The sequence below is a fragment of the Amborella trichopoda genome, chromosome 2 (genome assembly GCF_054954075.1).
Source record: "Amborella trichopoda isolate Santa Cruz 75 chromosome 2, AtrichopodaSantaCruz75HAP2 v2.0, whole genome shotgun sequence".
Classification (NCBI taxonomy): Eukaryota; Viridiplantae; Streptophyta; class Magnoliopsida; order Amborellales; family Amborellaceae; genus Amborella; species Amborella trichopoda.
The window spans coordinates 60891067-60913001 of record NC_142337.1 but is presented as its reverse complement, the minus strand read 5'-3'; the positions used below and the strand labels follow the sequence as shown (position 1 = coordinate 60913001).

Sequence of the window (21935 nt, the reverse complement as noted above, 5' to 3'; positions counted from 1 at the left end):
CTTCTCTCTTATTCTCAAATAGAAATTACAGTCCACATCCAAACATCTTGTAGCCTCCCTCTGTCTTATCACTAACTTTGCTATCTCTCTCATATTACAATCTCTTCAGGGCCGATTAGGCAAACTCTCTAAAGATATCCGATCGCATCTCTGCTTCAGCTTTCCAATCTGCATAAAGCTTGAATATATCATTGGCATCACAAGAAAATGTCTCTTATCTTCCTCTTCAAAAGCCAGTGCTTCTTCGGGTTAGGCACCGAGAATGGCCCGGAATGAACTGAGTCACGATTAAACGTGTAAAACTCGTTCACAAGATAGTAGAGAGCGCATTGAAGAGAGAGACCCACCTTGAAACCCAAGAAAGAGTGGAAACCCTCTTAAGAAGGAAATCCCAAGAGAGAAAAATATTGCGAGGATTTCTGAGAGGGAGCTCCAAATCATCGAAAGCTCTTAATAGGTCTTAAATCATTGAGGTTTAGATTCTGAAATAATGATTTAAGGAAAAGAGTGAAATAAGGAAAATAAAATATGTGCATTGGGAGATTGTTTGCTTTCATTAATCGTTGAAACCTTAAATTTACATAATGAATTTGATTTTCTCCCTCCCATAGAAATAACCCATTAATGTAAACCACTTTAAATTAACGTATTGGGTGCTTATTTTTCTTCGTTTTTATCGTGTTTATTGTTGGGAAAACAACTTTCTAGACATATTATCTCTCAATTTTTTTTCTCTCCCAACCTAAATCCCAACATTGTTTTTTTTTTAATTTACCCCCAGTCAAGAAACCAACAAGTTTTAAAAAAATTGCCCTTAACTTTTCTCTACACAAACAAAAATTTGACGTATGTTAGCTTTTATAGCTCTCTCTCTCTCTCTCATTCTCTACTATCTCTCTTTTTCTCCCTCTACCCATGCTCTCTCTACCTGCCTCTTATCTCTCCTCTTGTTCTATCTCCCTCTCTCCTCTCATAACTCAATACACAATCAGACACTTAGTGTGCTAGACTGTGTATTATTCTAGGGAAGAGAGAGAAAAAGAGAACGAGAGGAGAAAGGGCATGTAAAGAGAGAGATATGATGGTAGAGAGAGGAGAGAGATGGCAGGTAGAGAAAGAGAGAGATGTATAGACACCACCTTGAAATTCTTGTTAAAGGAACTCTTAAAATTTTGATTATGAGCTTAAATGACTACACAAATCCTAGTAGACCGTATGCAACCTAAACATAATATAATTGATTCAAAACTGTCCAAAACTTATCATAACTTCAATTAGAGCCCTAGAACTTTTCAACAGTCAAAGAATCGGACCTATTGATAAAAAATCCAATAAATGACAATTTAGTCGCTGTGAGACCAAGTATCGGGATGCAGGCCGAGCCGTGATGTGGTCCGATAGGCCCAAGTGTGGCCTGATAACGCAGTAAATGCATTTTATGATGCAAGAAAGGTGTTTTATTTGATTAGATAAAACAAAAACTTCAAGATAATCCAAAATATTCTGAAAAAATAGTCCAAAAATAGGCAAAACCCGTAAAAAATTCTTAAAAAATTATAAAAATCCAAAAAAAAATCACAGAAAATCCCATAATTTATGTTTGAAATTTGGATAAAAAAAAAAGAGATGGTGACGCAAATCAGAATAGCAGCCTGATCCAAGCCTGAAACTCCGAGTTTCGCGTCCTTAGAGGTAAGTATCACTTTCTTTGTTTAATTTAATTTGTTTTTTTTCATTTTATTCTCTTTATTATTTTATTTTTTCTACAAATTAATTTATTATTAGATTTAATTAAATTTAGAAGCTTTTTTTAGTCAAAATACGGATTTGGAACTGATGCTGCCTATGGACTCAGAAAATACCAGATCTGTATAAATCTAGTATTTTTCTGAACTCATAATTCATACGACTCCACTTTTTCTAGTTTTTTAAAAAATAACTCAGTTTTTGCTAAGATTTAAACAAATCTCAACCCAGAGATCAATGCATATTGGAGAGAAAGAGAGAGTAGAGAGAGAATGAGAGTTCAAAAAGCATATTTTTGTTTGTGTAGAGAGAGGGTAAGGGCAGTTTCATCTTATTATTCACTTCTTGACTGAGGGTAAATACAAGAAAAAACAATATTTGGTTTTAAAGTATGAGAGAAAACGTATTGAGATAGGATGTCTAGAAAGTTGATTTTGAGTAGAGGTACCTATAATTTTCTCTTTATTGTTAAGGGTTCTTCATATACATATGCATATAGTCAAAAACTCCGCTGCCGAGATTTGGCATTATGGCGAGAGGGTGATCGATTCCAACCCCTGGTTAGATCTACTGGTTCTAGTTTCTGTCGGTTTTGGTACACCGGTTAGGAATTCTAAAAAAATTCAAAAAACCATATAAAATTTTATTCTTTTTCATCATTTTGGCAAATATTAGAAATTGTTTTGGCCATTAATACTTATTTTTATATTTTTCTATCTTTTTTAAAAAATATAAAAAATACTCTTGGGCAAAACTTGATTCTTTATAATCCATTTTTTCATTAATTTTTAATTCCATTTGGATGTGTTTTATTTAATCATGTTTTAAATATCATTTTCATATTTTTTTGTAGTTTTTTAGTACCTTTTTTTAGTGCCCAAAACTTGCTTGGTTAAGCCGGCCCTACATGGTCTTGAATGTTAATGTTGTCCTTCCACAAAAAAAGTAAAATCAAAAGCTTAAATAATTCTCAAAAAAAAAAATTATTTTTTGCTTTTTAAAGCTTATTATTATTTTTATTTACTGCTTTTCTACATATGAATCTTAGAGAAATTGCACTCCTCCCTATTATCTTTATTCATCAAATAGACCATGTTTTGACTTCACTGAGGATAAAGCCTTTAATAGAACAGAATAGAAAACTAAAATTTATGTAACTTAGCACAATTAATTAGAAAAAGACAAAAATGATGATGTTGAAATGATGAGGAAATAGACCAAGACTCTCCATCTTCCTAAAGGGTGTAGTTGGCATACGAATGCATCCATAGTTGTAGAGGTAAAGTGCACCCTCAAATTTTATCATGGTATATAATTTTGATGTAAAATGTTTTTAGAATTATCTCACAATCTATTTTTATATCTAATTATAAAATTTTAAATTTAAAAAATGGTTAAAATCAAGTAGATATAAACATATGAAAATCTTGCAAATGGACGGTGTAGATAATATATTGTAAAATGTACTATTTTTTAGACTTAAAATCTTTATATTTTTTATGGCCATATATCTCGATGTCGAGATGATCAATAAAAGAGCTTTTCAACATTAAAACTATCTTTTTAGATGGATTTTTGAGTTGCACTTGTAGTTCTACATCATAGGGTTGCATCCTCATATAAACTTTATAATGACCAACTACTTTTTCTAAAATAAGTAATGACTCAACAAGACCGTACTTGTGTGGTCCATTTCCAGTGGTGAGGATATACGATGCTGTTTTTTTAAGGCTTAGGCTTTATGAAATCCGAGTAAGGTCTGATCTTGAATCCTCATTCCAAAAGCACTTTGGACATTAGAAATCTCTATGATGGAGTATAAATATAGGGGTGGCAACAGGTCGGGCCTGGCCATGCCCGGACCTGAATAGTTTTTGGGTTCAAAATTTGGACCCATACCAAGACACTAGGTCAGGTGTACTTTCGGGTCCTGAATCTGGTCGGGTCTATTGTTTTTATCTAAAATCAGTTTTCAACACTGACTATGAAATTTGAAGTTAAAAAAATGATACAGATTTTACAGATTCGTGAACAATTATTTTTAAGGCGAAATAAATAATGTAAATAATGTGTTACTAAATAGAGTAATGATCATATGAGACCCTCCCACACCCATGTATGTATTACCCTAAAGGATCACCAATAAATTTGGCACAGACCTAAACACGTTATCACATGGGTGTGGGTATTTACTTTTCTAGATATCTGTGTCAAATTTAATGGTGATCTATTGGGGCCCTACACATGAGTATATGAGGGTCTTATAGGATCATTACATCTACTATATATACTACTTTTAGGAGTTAAAATCTTAATTTCTTTCACAACTATAATGTTCAAGGCTGACATGATTGATTTGAAGGTTGTAACACACCAGAATTACAATTTTAGGTGATTTTGGTGATGAGATTTTACTTATTTTGAGAAGGCTACTACCCTATCAAACCATTTTCCTTATTTTTATGGGTGCGGTTTGTATAGAGCCAAGGCTCTAAACAATCTAAGTAAAGCACACATTCAAATAGTATCGAGAATTGTGATTTTAATGCTGAAATCTTCGTGATAACCTTAAAATATTTTTTTCTTTTTAATTGTAAAATTTAAAGCTTAAAAAATAGTGTAGTTCGAACATATCTATGAAAACTTAAAAATTTTGAAAATTGACGATCCAAAAATTCGTTACAAGATGCACTATTTCCAAAACTTGAAATCCATTTCTTTCTCATGTGCATGCATCTTCATGCTGAGGTGATCAATTTGAAGATATTTGAAAATCAAAACAATCTCTTGTAATAAAAAATTTTAGGTGGGCTCTAATTTGATTGTTTAGAGCGTCAGCCCTATATAAACTTTGTCCTATTTTTATTGAGGCAAATGACATTTTATCACCCCTTTTCATTTTCACACATGGATTGTCCGTCTTTATAATAGGTATTACTAGAGTTGATCATTTATCCTACGTATTTATCCTACATATATATGGCACATTGATGATGGCGGTTAGGATTACATGATGTAGAAAAATATTAAAAAATAAAAAATAAAAAATAGAAAAGAGATTTACGAGTGGGGATTAGGTTAAAGTTATTGGTCTAATAAGGAGGAGGAGCTTAAAACTTTCCCTTAACCTATCTCAAGCTTGAGTACAGTAGATGGTTTGTGTTAGGTTGGTAACCAGTGTAAAATTTTACATCTTATCATGAAAGCCACCCCAAATAATTGGAATAAAGATTAGATGACAACGATTAGGTAGGACTCATAAGAACACTGGATAATTTTTTTTTAAAAAAGATAATGTAAATAGAGGGTTTTAGAGGGAAATCATGTCGTTATTGATCATCATCAAAACCTCTTCTCAACTATTTAGAGTTGGATATACAAATCATGATCCATCATTCTACTCTATCAAGGTCCACACCCTCAATGATGCTATAATTCTCAATATTTTTGTCATTATTTTCAACTATGCCCTTTTGAACCTACCCCTTATCATTTTTCAGCCTTTCACTAGAACCAACTCGCACCACCTAATAGGTGTACTGCGTCTGTGCTGTACATGGCCAACACACCTAAGTCTACTTCTTTTCTTTTTTTGGTAATTTAGTGGAGAAGACAAGCCGCTACTCGCTTTTTCAAATAGATGAGGAGTTAGCTTTTTTGAAGGTGTTAGTGGGGCAATGTTAGTGGTGGGAATGGAAACCACAAAACTACAATGTGGTGACTAAGGTGTAAGCTGCGAACACTACAACTTTAGCCCATTTCCCCACCTAAATCTATTTTCTTTCATCTTATCGTCTATCAGGCCAATGCCATCCCAATATATGTTTGGTCCCCACTGATTTTCGATCTGTATAGGGCTATAGGCAAAGAAATTGGCCCATTTGTTTTAATATGGTCCCTGATGCAACATAATAATTTGGCATTGAAATTACATGCACAATCATACAAATTAACTTGGTATCACAAAAGGCATATAAAGATACCTCCCTAGGCAATAACTTTGAGTACCGTTGCTCTAAGCATAGCACCAAGTGATGAATAAGACTCTTGTTCTACAAACGAAAAGCAGAAAGAAGAGGAGGGAGAAAGCGAAATGAACCCAATAACCACCGGTAAGAAGCAAAGATAGGTTTGAAGCACTAAGCAAAACTCTCTCTCACACACACACGTCTTGAATGAGTTGGGATTAATGGAGGCAAATGGGGGGTGTATTTGGTTGCAGGGTAGAGGTGGGAGATGAGTAGAGTTCTCGGGAACCCCTCCCTTGCGGAACAAGAAATCTCAAATGCTGGGATCTCACCCAAGTTCGTGTACATGATTGGCAAATATGAATAGATGAATAGAACCATAAATCGAGTGTAAAAATAAAACAAACATAAAAATCACACGACAATAACATACGATTTACGTGGTTCATCCTGTACGCCTACATCCAGGGCCTCGACCACTAGAAATCCATTATTACAATAAAGATTACAGTTTTGGGTTACAAGAGATAATATATGTTCTTAAACATCTGTAAAAGACCGTCATCAATATTTTCTTCTAAACCCGCTCTTTCGGCCAAACAACACTGTCGATCAACATCATCTTTCCCACCACATTACTGCTACTGGAAAGATAACTTCGAGGGCAACCGAGAGACTTTCTCTCTATAAAAGTGAAACTTTAACCAATTCAAAACTCATAAAAATACCGCTTTTTTCTTAAAGGCCATGTCTGTCTTTCTCTTTGGAACCCATCTCTATATTGGAGATCCCTTTCTATAACTCTCATAAAGATGACTTTAAAAAAGATGAGTATCATGCCTGATCCCCTCTTATAGAAATCATCTAAGCTTCTTTTTTGCCCCCAAAATGATAACTCCGCATTGGGCCACCTGTTAATTCAAATTATGAATAAATATATTGGTTTCATGAGCCAGCTACTCTGGTTTAGTGTGTATCATGAAATTCGAGATTTTTTTGAAATTGTATCTATTCAATGACATTATTATAACTACCTATTTTAAAATTTAAAGGACAAAAATAATTGTAGCCTCCTCGTATAGAGGATATATAGTATCTTTATAAACAATCATTTTTTAAAAAATGATTACAAAGTGCAAGTTTATCCGATGAGCCGGTATAAGCATTCAATCTTTGCAATTTGCTTGTGCACAGACAAATGAAACGACCTTAGACGTGATTTTGCCTCTTATGCACCTCATGGATCACGTTTTTGAAGATAGCATAGTCCTTGCGCAACCTATGCACGTGGTTTAGGCTCACGAGGATCATAAGGCTATGACCCTATGCATTGTTTTTGAAGATAGCATAGTCCTTACGCAACCTATGCACGTGGTTTAGGCTCACGAGGATCATAAGGCTATGACCCTATGCATTGTTTTTGAAGATAGCATAGTCCTTGCGCAACCTATGCACGTGGTTTAGGCTCACGAGGATCATAAGGCTATGGCCCTATGCCAAATGCATTTTTAGACTTCATTTACATTAAAGTTTAAACGTCTCTCTCTAGGATTGTGTCGTATTATGGTTAAGATGTAATTTTAGGTGAAACCTGAACGATGGTTCTCAAAATGGATAGAAATGTGTGCATGATCTTTTGGCTAAAGTGTCTCATCCTACGTAAGTCTATTTAATTATAGGATTTATTTTTAACAATCATCTACAACGTAGAGAGAGTGTGTTTGAGTGTGTATGAGAGAGAGATGATTCTCAATATATATATATATATATATATATATTAAAATTCCACTTTAAAATGATCTACAATATAAGATATCAATCGTTTTGTTTGTTAATCACATTATGGATGTCCTATTTCCAAGAAATTATTCGTTCAAAAAAAAAATATTTCCAAGAAATTAAAAATAAAAATAATAAAGTAATCGTTAACTTATGAATTGAGATGCCAAAACTTGGTTTCAACTTATTATAGCCAAACAAGGGATTTGTTATATATTGGGATCTTCCATAAACTACACAAGCCGCATTGTTTCAAAACTAGATTTTCAATACATAGGTTTATTTATTATACGTATAGAATTTGTGAAAGATGCAGTTTCTATAAGGCCCAGGCCTTATAAAAAAAATAAAAAATAAACTAAAGCCTCACCACAAAATCTCATTCGCAAAATACTTAAAACATAAAAAATATCTATGATGGCTCTAAAATCGATGTCCACCAACACTTGAAAATAGACCGTCTAGATCATATATTACATTATACACTATTTTTAGAGCTTAAATCGTGCTTTTTTTCTGGGCATCCTAATTATGCCACAACTACAATTTTGGTGAATCATGAGGTCAGGTTTTACTTTTTTATTAAATAAAATCTAAGCTTTATTTGAACCTTACCGTATCCTATTGGGATATGCATAACTACATAAAAAAAATCTACATGCGATGCGGAATTTGGGCCACTTGACAAGATGCGGTGGCATTTCGTCCCTTTCAGTTAATTTACATTTAGTTCGGGACGGCCCTACCCAGCAAACGACATCATTCATGACTCTACTCGACCTACTTTACAACCGTCGTCATCCATGACCCTACATGCCTGTTATAATTTATTAATTTGGCATGGGTATACCATTAACAATGATAAAAATTCCCATGGGCAACGCCTTAAACATCAAATGAAATGCTAGAAAATTCACAGTGAGGACGAAGAGTATATGGATATAGAGAGACCCGTCACCATGGCAAGAAATGGAGAAGAACCTCGCTGTCCTCAAGAAAACGAAACAGAAGAGCAGAGAGAAAACGAAATTGACCCGACGGCCACTGGTAAGCTGCTCTCTCTCATGGATACATTGGTGGGAAGCGGTTGCAATTCTCTCTCATGTGGGGATCGGCTGCACTCATAAAATAATGGCTCTCTTTCTCTCTCTCATGTCTTCAGTGAGTTGGGATCAATGTTCGCAAAATCGAACGGTTCAAATCGAAACTGGTCATTAGTCGGTTCTAGTTTCAGCTGGTTTTAGTGATACGATCAGGTATTTTTCTAAAAATCAAATAATTTAATATAAAATCTCAAAAAATAAGAAATTTGTTTGTATTCCTGAATGTTTTGGCAAAAAATGAAAGTTGTTTTGGTCATTAAAAACTATTTTTACATTTTTTCATCTTTGTTTTTTGAAAAATTTTAGAAAAAACCTTAGGCACAAATCGAATTTTTAAAATTCATTGTTTTCACCAATTTTCAACGATGATCATACTTTAAACATACTTTTTATTTTTTTTTAATTCCTTTATATTTAAATTTTTTTAAACACTTTTTTGACCAACCGAGACTTGTCCAATTAAGCCAGTTGAGCCAGCCGGTATACTTATTATTACTGCCCTTAGGCCGTTTTCCCAGGCAAGCACAAGTTGGGATTAATGGAGGTAAATAGGGGGTTTAGTTGTTTTCAGGGAGGAGGTGGGAGGTGGACTTGACGAGCGAGATATCGGAGGACGAAGAAGATCTCATAACCAGGCTCTACAAGCTCTTGGGTGAAAGGTCTTGCTTCTTCAATCCAAACAAATATAAGCTTTTTATCTGTTTTTTTTTCTTTTTTTAACAAACTCTCCCAACTCTCTATCTATCTCTAGGAGAGCTTAACGAACCAGAAATAAGAAAGAATCTCTTTCTCACTGAGACGTATGAAATAATTGAAAGTCAGGTGGGATCTGATAGCTGGGAGGCTACCCTGGAGGACCAAGGAGCAGGTCGAATCATTTTGGAGGGCCAAAACTGGGAGAGAACATCAAGAGCAACAGCCCACCTGCAACCCCGAATGATACTCCCATCTCGAGGTCGGTGTCGGTTATATGAATCATGTTATGCAATTCCACTTTATTGATGGCGGTTTTCTTAATCATGTTCCTCCATGTAACTGTCTGAATAAATCTTTACTGTTTAATTGTCCTTGTGTACTGCATTCTTGCCTTTGATCTTGTGTACCTGAAACTTTGAGTCACGATTTGCTTTTTTTTTTGGTAAAGAGAATAGTATCGGTGCAGCAAGAAGGTAAAATTACTTTGAAATGGATGGCTCATTTACACCACGTCCCGTCCTCCACCGATCGTCACTGAAATGTCCTCCTTTGTTTCTACTCTTTGTATCTAGAATCCTTGGCACCGCAATTCATCCTATCTTTTTTTTTTACTTAATAGCAAGATAGCTATGATTTGAAAAAGCAAATTTATGGAAGAGCACCAATTATATGTTTCTTCGGGAGCATAGTTTACATCTACTCACTTGGGTTTTTTTTTTTGGTAATTAACTATTCACTTGTTTGAAGACCGACTTCGGAGGATCTTTTTAACCTAAAATTTTGAATCACTAGACGATTATTTATAAAAAAAAAAAAAATTGAAATTTGCAGTTTCTAACGCTTAGATCTCATCATCTAAAAATTGTATGGTCTCTATTCTATCTCGAGGCACTATTTTTTCAATTGCATAGAGGGTGCAATTAGGGATTTTTGTTATTGAGGTTAACTTTTGGGTAAAAGATGATACATCCCCAAAATTTTGAGTCTTAAAATTAATTTTATGTGGGTTTTTATCCTAGGGAGTAAACAAACAATACTCCAACGGGACTTATCTCTTTTTTGAAAAAAGTTTATTGAAGGTTGCAACCTTATATGTAGAACTACGGATACACCTCAAAAATCCATCGGAAAAGGTAGTTTTATTATTGTAACACCTTTTGATTGATCATCTCGACATCGAGATGTATGACCATGAAAATAAAAAGATTTTTAAGTCTCATAAATAGTTCATTTTACAACATATTATCTACACCGCCCATTTTCAAGATTTTCATATGTTTATAGATCTATTTGATTTTAACCATTTTTAAAATTTAAAATTTTATAATTAAATATAAAAATAGATTTTGATATAATCCTAATAACATTTTATATCAAAATTATATACCATGATAAAGTCTGAAGGTGCATCTTACCTCTACAGCTACGGATTTTTAATAGATTGTGGTGTTCCCTTTTCAACACGTTTATTATGGTATGGATGGAAAAAAAGATATACGGGGAGACGACCCCCGCCATGTGGACCTTTCTTCATTGTTGCCCACCTGTTCGCATTTTCAACACTAGATAGAAATCCCATAAGTTTTTTTGCCATATATATTAGTAAGCGCCTACCTGGTATTACCAAAACCAAAGAGGCGCGTTGTCTATTGTTTCTTATACCAAATAGCCCAACTTCCTAAACTGTCTAGCGTTATTAAAATCATACCAATTATACGTAATTATTATTATTTAATAACTATAATAGAATCTAACTAATGTAACTAATTTTATTTATTTTTATTTGTATTTGAATGCATTTTATTCTTCAATGGATTTTTTTTTTATCTTTTATTTGATATTTTACTTATTTTGTCTTTTAATTTCTATTCTAATATATATATATATATATATATATATATATATATATATATATATATATACTACAAAACGCGTATAGGCGAAAATGAATAGTGATTTCGCCTACCCTCATTACCATCCAAACTTTATTGCATGGTCATAATTATCCAGTAGTATTTTATTTTTTATTTTGTATTTTACTAATCGGAATGATCTGAAATTTGGAGCGTATGTACATCTTAGTTAGGTTCACCTAATAAAAATATGAAAAAAAATAATTCGTAAAATATAAATTGACCATATATTTATATTTTATGAATTATTATTTTTTATATTTTTATTAGGTGCACCTCACTAAGATGCACTCACTCCAAATTTCAAGTAATTTGAATTTGAAGAAAAACAAATGAAAATTGAAAAACTACCAGATAACTGTGACCATGCGATGAAGTTTGGATGGTGATGACGGTAGACGAAATCACTGTTCATTTTCACCAATAGGCGTTGGGAAGAGTTTTTCTATATGACAGTTCATTTTCACCGATAAGCGTTGGGAAGAGTTTTCCTATATATATTATATACAAATAATAATAAATAGAATAAGAAATAAATAAAATTAATAAATTGCATAAATTTTATTATACTAATTAAATAGTAAAAATTTAAATAATAATAATAATAACTTATAATAGGTATGGTCAGTGTTTAAAAAAACGTCGAGTCGAACCGGACTCGCCCGGTTCGACTCGGGAATCGCCATGGACGGATCGAATCGGCGAAAAAAATGGGAATCGTCCGGTTCTAGAGAGAACCGGATGATTCTGCACAGTGACTCGTCGATTCACTGTACGGAATCAGCGAGTCCGTACAGTGAATCGGCGAGTCCCGTACGGAATTATTATTATTATTTTATTATTATTATTATTATTTTTATTTTATTATTATTATTATTTTTTTTTTTGTAATCCATGATAGATTTTTTTGTAATACTTGATCGATTTTTTTGTAATCCATGATCGAATTCTTTTTCTTTTTTTTTGTAATCTATGATCAAGTTTTTTGTTTTTTTTTTTTTTTTGTAACCCATGATAGAATTTTTTGTAATCCATGATCGAATTTTTTGTAATCCATGATCGAAATGTTTGTTTTTTTTTCTTGTAATCCATGATCAAATTTTTTGATTTTTTGTTTTTTTTTTGTAACCCATGATAGAATTTTTTGTAATCCATGATCGAATGTTTTGTAATCCATGATCGAAATGTTTTGTTTTTTTTTTGTAATCCATGATCGAAATGTTTGTTTTTTTTTTTGTAATCCATAAACGAATTTTTTGTTTTTTGTTTTTTTTGTAACCCATGATAGAGTTTTTTGTAATCCATGATTGAATTTTTTGTAATCCATGATCGAATTGTTTTTTTCTTTTTTTGTAATCCACGATTGAATTTTTTGTTTTTTTTTGTTTGTTTTTGTTGTAATCCATGATTGAATTTTATGTAGTCCATGATCGAATTTTATTTAATCCATGATCAAACTTTTTGTAATCCATGATTGAATTTTTTGAAAATTTGTGATTTTTTTTTTTAATCCATGATCGAATTTTTTTTTGTATTCCATGATAGAATTTTTTTAAAATTTGTGATTTTTTTTTTTTAATCCATGATCGAATTTTTTTTTGTAATCCATGATAGAATTTTTTGAAAATTTGTGATTTTTTTTTTTTAATCCATGATCAATTTTTTTGAAAATTTGTTTTTTTTTTTTTTAATCCATATTATTCAAAGAGAAAATGAGAGAGATGATGATTCTGAGGCCACCCTATCCCAACCATATTATTCACATATCGAGTCCCAACAGCAACAGTGTAGGGATGAGCACGACAGTGCAGGTGAGCATGAAGGATGGACAATCTTCGGGGATTTTAGATTGGGAACACAATAAAACACTAACACTCAGGGATTTGGGAATAGTCAGACACCTGCTAATATCGATGATTCGTTTTTTGATCGAATCAATGAATTGTTAAACAAATTCAATCAATGGCACCAGCGTGACCAAGAAGAACAATAACGTCTATATCATTTTATTTTTAGATCATATGTTACTAATTTTATGCTTTATTGTAGTCCATGTATGTTGATATACTTATTCCATAATAATTCTATGTTTATCCTTTTGTGTGATGTAAATTAAATGCTGAATGGCGGTTCATGCAGGGAAAGAACATATCAATATTCGCATATTCATTCAAAAACATGAAAATTCTTAATGGAGTACCCTCATTTCTTATTGAATTCCTAAAAAAACAATATTTATAATAAATTTTAATAATTTTTTCGGATTTTTTTTTAAACTTTATTCTGACCGATCACCCGATTCTCGATCCAAATCGCCTATTCGCCTATCCAGATCGGTTTTTTGGGAACCCGATCCGAGTCACCGATCCGTTTTTTAAACCATCGGGTATGGTATTTCTATTGGCAGATGGACAAGGAAGTTAGATGTTCGACATAAACACCGAATAGCAAACGTTGCAAATATCTGACAAATCCTAAGTACGATTTATTTTTTTATAACTTTTGTTCAGTATTGGTAGTTACATACAGGCCCTTACTACTACACATGGTTGAAAACTCGCATGATTTCTCAGCTATCCAATATTAGAAATTCCAATATTAGAAATGCCAAACATGTTTTTTGCAATAAAAAAAGGTCGCGGGTGGCGGTGGTCACCGCAAATTTTTTGCAAAAATATGACCATACCAGAATAAGCACATTGAGAAAACCTGTCCATATGTAGTTATCCGTTTTATATATTTCGTATTTTACTTTTGAGATCCTACTTTTATAGAAAACATCATATTATACACAAATTTTGTTAGGATTTAAGAACCTTTTTAGATGCCGAAACAAGATCTTCAAAAGCTGGGTTTTCTCTTATTTGGGTATTTTTTATTTTTTTAATTGTTGAACCCTTTTATTTCTTTTAAAGGGTTGTGATGTCGAAGAGCATGAATGCCATAAATTTAAAATTCAACCGGGTAAATGGAGAAAATTTTAAAAATTTAAATATACTATACGTTCTCAAAAAATTAGACATTAGTGCAAATTATAATATATAAAAATCAATTATTGAAGGTAAGTGCAAATTATAAGATAAAGTGCCCATGTTAAACAATCAAGGTAAGATGCACCTCCAAATCCTCTTGGAAGATGCACTTCCGGTGTTGAATACTCTTACAATGGTCTGAAAATCTGTTTCCACACTAATTATGAAATTTAAAGCTCCAAAATAGGTGTGGATCGAGTAGATCTATAAACACTTTAAAATCTCAAAAATAGATAGTCTGATTAAGGTGTTACAAGATGCGCTGTATAATTTCTCATGTCCATACATCTTGAGGTCGAGATGATCGATCAGAGGCTTTTTTAATGTCAAAACAACATTTTTAATAGATTTTTGAGGTGTGTCTCACTTTTATGGTATAAATTTCACACTTTATATAATTTTTTCTATTTTTATGAACTTATAAATAGTGGGAGGCTGAATTTTATGTCCACAAAGTGGAAAGTATGTATAGAAAAAGCTTATATAAGGTTTCAACCTTATACTATTGAAGTGTTCCTAAAAAATCCTCTAGAAAAGAGTATTTAAACATTAAAAAACTTTATTTTTGATCAATTCGATTTCAAGATGTATGGATATAAAAATATAATAATTTCAAGTAAAAAATAGTACAACATATAACAAGTTATTTGAATTGTCTATTTTTAAATTTTCAAATATTTATAGATCTTGGATATTATTTAAAAAAAATTAAATTTTGTAACTCGGGATGAAAACAAATTTTCAAGTCCTTACAATAATATGAGTAATTATATAATGAGATCATTTATCTTTAGTATAAAGTGGTCACAATTGATGTTGACCACTAGATGCAATATTGGGTAGCTGCATTTATTTTATTGACCAAGCTCAACATCCAAAAAAAAAAAATTCAAACTTTATTATACATCCAATAATTGTGACCTCCTTGTAAGAAGAGTAATGATCCTATAAGACCTTCCCCCACCGATATATGTAGAACCCCAAAAGATCCCTATTAAAATTAACATAGATATCTAAAAAAGTTATCATATAGATGTGAGATTTGATTTTTCTATAGATTCATGCCAAATTTAATGATAATCCTTTGAGGTCCTATACAAATTAGTGGGGTCAAGACGTGGGTTGGTCCTATACAAATTAGTGGGGTCTAAGACGTGGGTTGGTATATTAAAGGGTCTGGACGTGGGGTTGGTATTTATGAGTGGAGGGGAAAAGTGTGACGTAATCTATCCTTTGATTTGGATCTCGCTAGGGTACTGACCCTCCAATGTAGTACTACAGAGACGTATCTATCGCACCCTAAAGAGCTCACTCTAAAGCCAAACGTTTTCACGCCATGTGATGGGTTGGAGACATGACAGGTTACAAACTTGGCTTTTTGGTAGGTACAAATTCCACTCACTAGAAAACAAATGCCCCTGCCTAGTTTCCAACTTTCCACTATATTTCTTCCCAGAGTATTCTCACTGGGTAGGGGTGGCAATCGGATAGGGTCGACTGACTGGGGCTGGGCGGGGTCTATGTTTTGGACCCTACGGCTTGGAGCCAAGCCCCAATGACTTGGACCCGACCAGCCATAAAATATATAAATAAATAAGTATATTAAATAATATATAATAAGTTTTTAATCTTTTAAAAAACTCAATTTGGCTCTGGGTCCAAAGGACTTAGACCCGAACGTAGTAAGTCCATGTCAGTTGGACCCGACCGGGTCTAGGTCGGGTATAAGCTATGAGACTTAGATGAGTTAAGGTCGACTAAGACCCAACCTGACCTATTGCAGCCCCTGTAACTAAAGTCTTTGCCGTGATGCTATCGAGAGAGAGGATCAAAAGATGTGGGGTAAGGAGGGCGTTAGAAGCTCCATTCCCTTGGTAATAGGCTGGGTGCTCGGTCCTAGTCCTACCTAATAAAACCAAAACCTGGGATAAAAAACGTCACCCAAGGGTAAGAAATGCCCTGGCCGGGCCAGCCTTGGCCCTAGCCTAGCCCTTATCCCCAAAGGGCCACACCAAGCTAGGCCGGGCCAAAAACAAATAAAACAAAACAAAAAGAAATAACATGAAAAAAAAAAAACAAAAAAAGTTCGGGCTAAGCCAAACCGCGCTAGCAATGGCCTTAGCCTGGCCCTTGGACTAGAGTTTGTGGCCCAGGCCCGAACTTTTAGGACCAAGTCGATAAGACCAGGCTGGGCCGCCCCACCCATTGCTAACCCTACCTGAGGGCCCCTTAATGAGTATGGCCTAGGGCACAACCCTATATTTAAGGAAGGAAAATACTTTGATAGGGTTGCAATCCTATCAAACTAAATAAACCCTCACCTCATAATTCATGGAAACTTGCAATTGGAGCATTAGAAATCTTTTGCATCGAGCATTAGAAAGCCTTTATATCAATAATGTCTTATTGAGCATTATGGTTATAAAAAAAACGAGGATTTTAAGCTTTTAAAATAGTATATATTATAATAAATTATCTAAACCGCTCATTTTACCTTAAATATAAGTATTAATAAATCCGCAAGAATTATATTATTTTTTTAATTTTAAATTATATTATCGGTATTAATAATTGATTTTAAAACTATCATGAAGATTTCCGTCTCCCAAAAATCTATTTCGAATGAGGATTTGAGATTACGTACATGTACAGAATTGAATAGCCTGTCCACGTTATGTCATCACAATCCATGATGCATAGTTGATTAGGACCAATTATCCACACCACCACTTGTAGAATGACATGTTTCGCTTTTATGTTAAGGGAATTTGTTTTATGCCGGTTGGACCATATATGTACTGCAATTATCCACACCACCACTAGTCGAAATGACATGTTTCGCTTTTATGTTAAGGAAATTTGTTTTATGTCGGTTGGACCATATATGTAATGCATTTATAAGAACCAAATATTAAGGTTTTTAGATATTGAGTTTTGTTTATATTATAAATCGGAGAGATTTTTAGAGGAAAATCCCTCTTATCCATACCATAAATTAATTTTAAAAGTGAGATAGAGTGGAGAAAATAAAATTTTGATATAAGGCCAAATCTATTAAAAAACAAATATATTTGTTCTCATATTAGTGGCAGAACCAGCATCAATCCAAAAAACACGAAAGATTGAATAAAAAAAATCATAAATCTAACAAAATAAATTAAAAATAAGAAAAAATGAGATGGTAAATAAGAACCACGTATATTTCGAACCACGTATGGTCATGTTGTTTCTCCTTTTCTATTATTGCAAATTCTACATGGTATTAAAACAAGCCGATTTGTCAATAACAATTTGTTGCTCATCAGTCGTTTTTTCATCTCTCTTGATGGTGGAGATTTTTTTTTTATGGATATTTCATCCATTGATTTCATGGTGTTGTTGGTGTGCCATATTTCTACATCTTACGTCCCGCTTATTCATCTTACAGTTGTCGTGCCGTTATTGTTGCGTCTTGCATCTTGGAGGGACAATAATCATCTTGCATCTTGCCTCTTGGGTTTGCAAATTTTGCAACTTGGGCGAGATGCAAATTTAGAGGGTATGTAATTTTGCAAACGTGATTTGCAAAGGACACTCGGAGAGTGGGTTCAAAGATGTTTTTAATCTCCAGAAGATACTTCGAGAAGTTATCTAGTACATGAATTGAAAACGGGATTGGTTGTACCACTTTGTTGATTTTGAGACTCAACTTCATTATCTGGTTTACCAAAAATATCTAATTGTAACTTCTATCACCTTTGGTCTTTGGCTGGTTTCGATTGAGGTATTTCCCTTTTTCTTTTCTTTTACTGATAAAGGTAGTATTCCGGTTCCTTTTAGCTCTTGTAATGGAAAACTCTAAATCTAACTTTAACATGAAATTTACAATTGTCTTTTTGAATGGGCTTAATTATTTTGTTTGGTCGAAAGCTGTTTTTCATTCTCTCTTTGGAAAATTTAAACTCGGATACATAATTAGGAAGAAAATCACGAATCTTGATTCCATAACCTCTAAAAAAAATGTTGAGAAATCTTTTTTGATTGCTAATAATGAAAAATATGAAACAAAAATGCCTCAAAATAATGGTGGAGGTAGAGACTCCAACAGATCTACAGCTCAAATCGCAACCATTCAAACTCATCACTACAACTGTGATCATTATCGGTAACCAAGTAACAATAATGACCCTTCCTCCACATAAGATCATTCTTCTCTATTCTCGGACACAAGTAACCCTTCTACTTCTATGTCTTCTTGTGATACTTTTTATTGGATAATAGACTCAGGAGCTACAGATCATATGACTAATAATTTACAGTGTCTATCCAACCTAAAAAATGATGAACATATGAACCTTGTGTCTATCGCCAATGGTTCCTTGATTCCTATCCATAGTGTTGGTAAGACCAATTTCTTCTCCAAATCTCAAAACTCTGAAATTCTTTTTATGTCATCATTCTCCTCTAACTTGATGTATTTTAGAAAAATTATTCAGAGCATAAATTGCAATGTTATTTTCTCTCCCAACTCTGTGAGTTTCCAAGACCGGGCCACAGGGAGGAAGATTGGTGAAGAAATACTGTCTCATGGGCTATATTTATTCAATCAAGAGAATAAGGCTTTGGTTGTCAGTCAAGATAATTCTGATATTAATAAATTGTGGCATTGGAGATTTAGACACCTTTCAGATAAAATTTTGAAAAGTTTAATGTCATCTCTATCTTTAAACTCTCATTCTTATGAAGTCTGTAAATTCTCAAAAAGGACAAGACTTTCTTTTCAGTCTTCTATACATGTTTCAAATGAACCCTTTCATTTGATACATTTTGATGTACAGGGACCAGCCCCAGTTGATTCTTATACCGGTTTAAAATATTTTGTTGCTTCTATTGATGATTGGTTCGGCGCTACTTGGGTATATTTATTGAAATAAAAAACATAAGTTTTTCATGTGTTCAAAGAATTTTCCAAACTGTTTCTACTCAATACAATGGTAAAATTAGATTTCTGAGGACTGATAATGGCATAGATTATGTGAACAAAGCGTTTTCTGAGCATTTATTGAATTTTGGTTTTATACACCAAACATCATGTGTTGGAACACCTAAGCAAAATGGAGTTGTTTAAAGGAAAAATACATATCTTTTTTAAGCTCTAAGGTCTTTGATGTTTCAGATGCATATTCTAAAAATTTATTAGTTTGAAGCTGTTTTAACTGCTTGTTATCTGATTAACAGAATTCCAGGTAAAAAATTTTAAGGATAAATCTCCCCTTGAAATTTTGAAAAATAAAAATATTAATTTGCCTCATTTGCAAGTATTTGGATGCATTTTTTATGTTCATGTGGCTGGGAACAACCAGAATAAACTTGATAGACGTTCAAGTAGATGTATTATTCTTGCATACTCCTCTATTTAAAAAGAATACAAATGTTATGATCCCACAACTAGAAAAATGTATATTTCCGTGGATATTCAATTTGTTGAAACGTAGACTTATTTCCATGACACATTAGAAAGTAGTTTAGAAAATAGGACTCAAGGGGAGTGTTCAAGATGTCATTTCCCTTGCCTAATATTGGTACCAGTGATGTGTTTAACACACTTGGAACAAGTCATGACGATCAAGTCAAAGCTGAAGATATCCCTGAAACGCATCAAACTGGTTTGGAAGAAGAAGACTTCGCCATAGTCGTGGCCCTACCTGATCCCCCCTTGTGCAGGTCTTCTCGTACCTCTCAACCTTCATCTAGACTTTAAGAAATTTATACTTACCATGCAGTTTCTTATCATGTTCAAAATCATATTTCCTATGAAAATATCTCTCCTGCCTATTTTGTTTTTTTTAGTTCTATTTTTAATAATTCTGAGCCAACCAATTTTCAAAATATTATTTCTCAACTTGTGTGGAGGAAGATTATGAAAGAGGAACTTCAAACACTTGACAAAAACCATTTTTGAGACATTGTCAGGCTACCTATAGGGAAGAAAGCAATTGGATGTAGATGGGTTTATAAAATCAAATATAATAGTGATGAGCTTGTTGAAAGGCATAAAGTCAGGTGCCAAATGATTTACTCAAACTTATGTAGTTGATTATAAAGATACTTTTACAGCAGTTGTCCAGATGATATTGCCCGTGTTATTTTGTCTTCACACTTAATTGTGGGCGGTCTCTACATTAGGTGGATGTTAAAAATGCCTTTTGACATGGTGACCTTGAAGAAAAAACCTATATAAGTCTTCCTCTAGGCCATTCTAAAGAAAATGAGAAAGACATTGTATGCAAATTAAAGAAGACATTGTATGGACTTAAACAATCACCTTGCGCATGGTACGCCAAACTCAGCTCAGCTTTGATAAGTATCGGGTTTCTTAAAAGTTCATAAAATTCTTCGATGTTTATAACAAAGGGGACCTCAGGTACAACAGTTGTACTCATTTATATTTATGATATTATCATTACAAATGATAATAAAGAAAGAATCATGCAACTTAAAAATTATCTTCACAAGAAATTTGACATCAAAGACCTTAGTCAACTAAAATATTTTTTTCGGCATTGAAGTAGCACATTCAAAAAAGGGATTCTTCATTCCTCTAAGGAAATATGTATTAGTTATGTTGAAAGAAACTGGAAAACTAGGAGTCAAACCCGTTGACACTTCTATTGATATTAATTGCAAACTTAATTCAACAAATGGAAAACCTCTTGAAGATATAGGCCCCTTTCATAGACTTGTAGGCAGATTGATTTATTTGATTATGACGAGACTAAATCATTAGTCTTGTGAGCCAATTTAAGCATGCTCCTAGATCATGTCATATAGAGGTTGTCGATAGGATTCTTAGATATCTTCAGTCGTCGCTCGGTAAAGGTATTTGGTTGAAATCGAATGTTCACACTAATATTATTGGTTATTCTAATGTTGACTGGGCAAGTAGTCCAATTGACAGAAGGTCCACTACTGGCTATTGTACAATGGTCGGAAGAATCTTAGTTACCTGAAAAAAAGAGAAACAAAATGTAGTTGCTCAATCTCTTGCAGAGGCCGAATATAGAGCTCTGGCTTCTTCTACAAGTGAATTGATATGGCTAAAATACTTATTTCGAGATATGGGGTTTCCAACGGTCAATCCAATGACGATGTTCTGTGATAATCAAGCAGGTATGCATCTAGCCGATAATCTAGTTTTTCATAAAAGAACCAAGTACATAGAAGTTGATTGTCACTTTATGAGAGAAAAGGTTCAGTAAAAAATTATTAGTACTCCTTATGTTCGAAGTGAAAACCAATTTGCAGACGTGTTTACCAAAGCTATGACAAAAACAAAGTTCCATCAGATATTGTTCAAGTTGGGCTCGATTGATATCTACGGACCACCTTGAGGGGGAGTGTTGACAGTTATAGGAACCAAATATTAAGTTTCCTATCTTGTATTTTAAAAGATACTAAGTTTCTTATATTGAGTTTGCTAAGTTTCCTATTTTGTGGGATTACTATTGTAATGTGATTTGTTTCCTAAAAGGCAAGAGTTGTAACTCTATAAATATTTGGTAAACCAAGGTAATCCCGATTAATGAGATACTGGTTTATCCTCCATGGAGGTAGGCACCATTGCCGAACCACGTATATGTCTTGTTGATTCTTCTATTCTATTATTGCAAATCTACAATATGCAGTCTAAAAAGTGTAAAGCATCCATCTTAAAGATGG

At 33.3% G+C, this 21935-nt stretch overlaps 1 non-coding gene across 9 annotated transcripts; it reads left to right on the top strand.

The window, feature by feature from the left end:
- The first annotated feature begins 8350 nt into the window (after positions 1-8350).
- Positions 8351-17981, top strand: LOC18445161 (uncharacterized). 9 transcript variants are annotated; one of them, XR_016049895.1, is made up of 4 exons: positions 8351-8540; positions 9168-9255; positions 9419-9551; positions 17665-17981. It is a non-coding gene; the product is annotated as an uncharacterized LOC18445161 (transcript). The 9 variants fall into 9 exon arrangements; XR_016049893.1 differs by lacking the exon at positions 17665-17981 and adding an exon at positions 8656-8749 and having other exon boundaries at positions 8404-8540; positions 9419-9802; XR_016049887.1 differs by lacking the exon at positions 17665-17981 and having other exon boundaries at positions 8352-8540; positions 9419-9802.
- The last annotated feature ends 3954 nt before the right edge of the window (positions 17982-21935 follow it).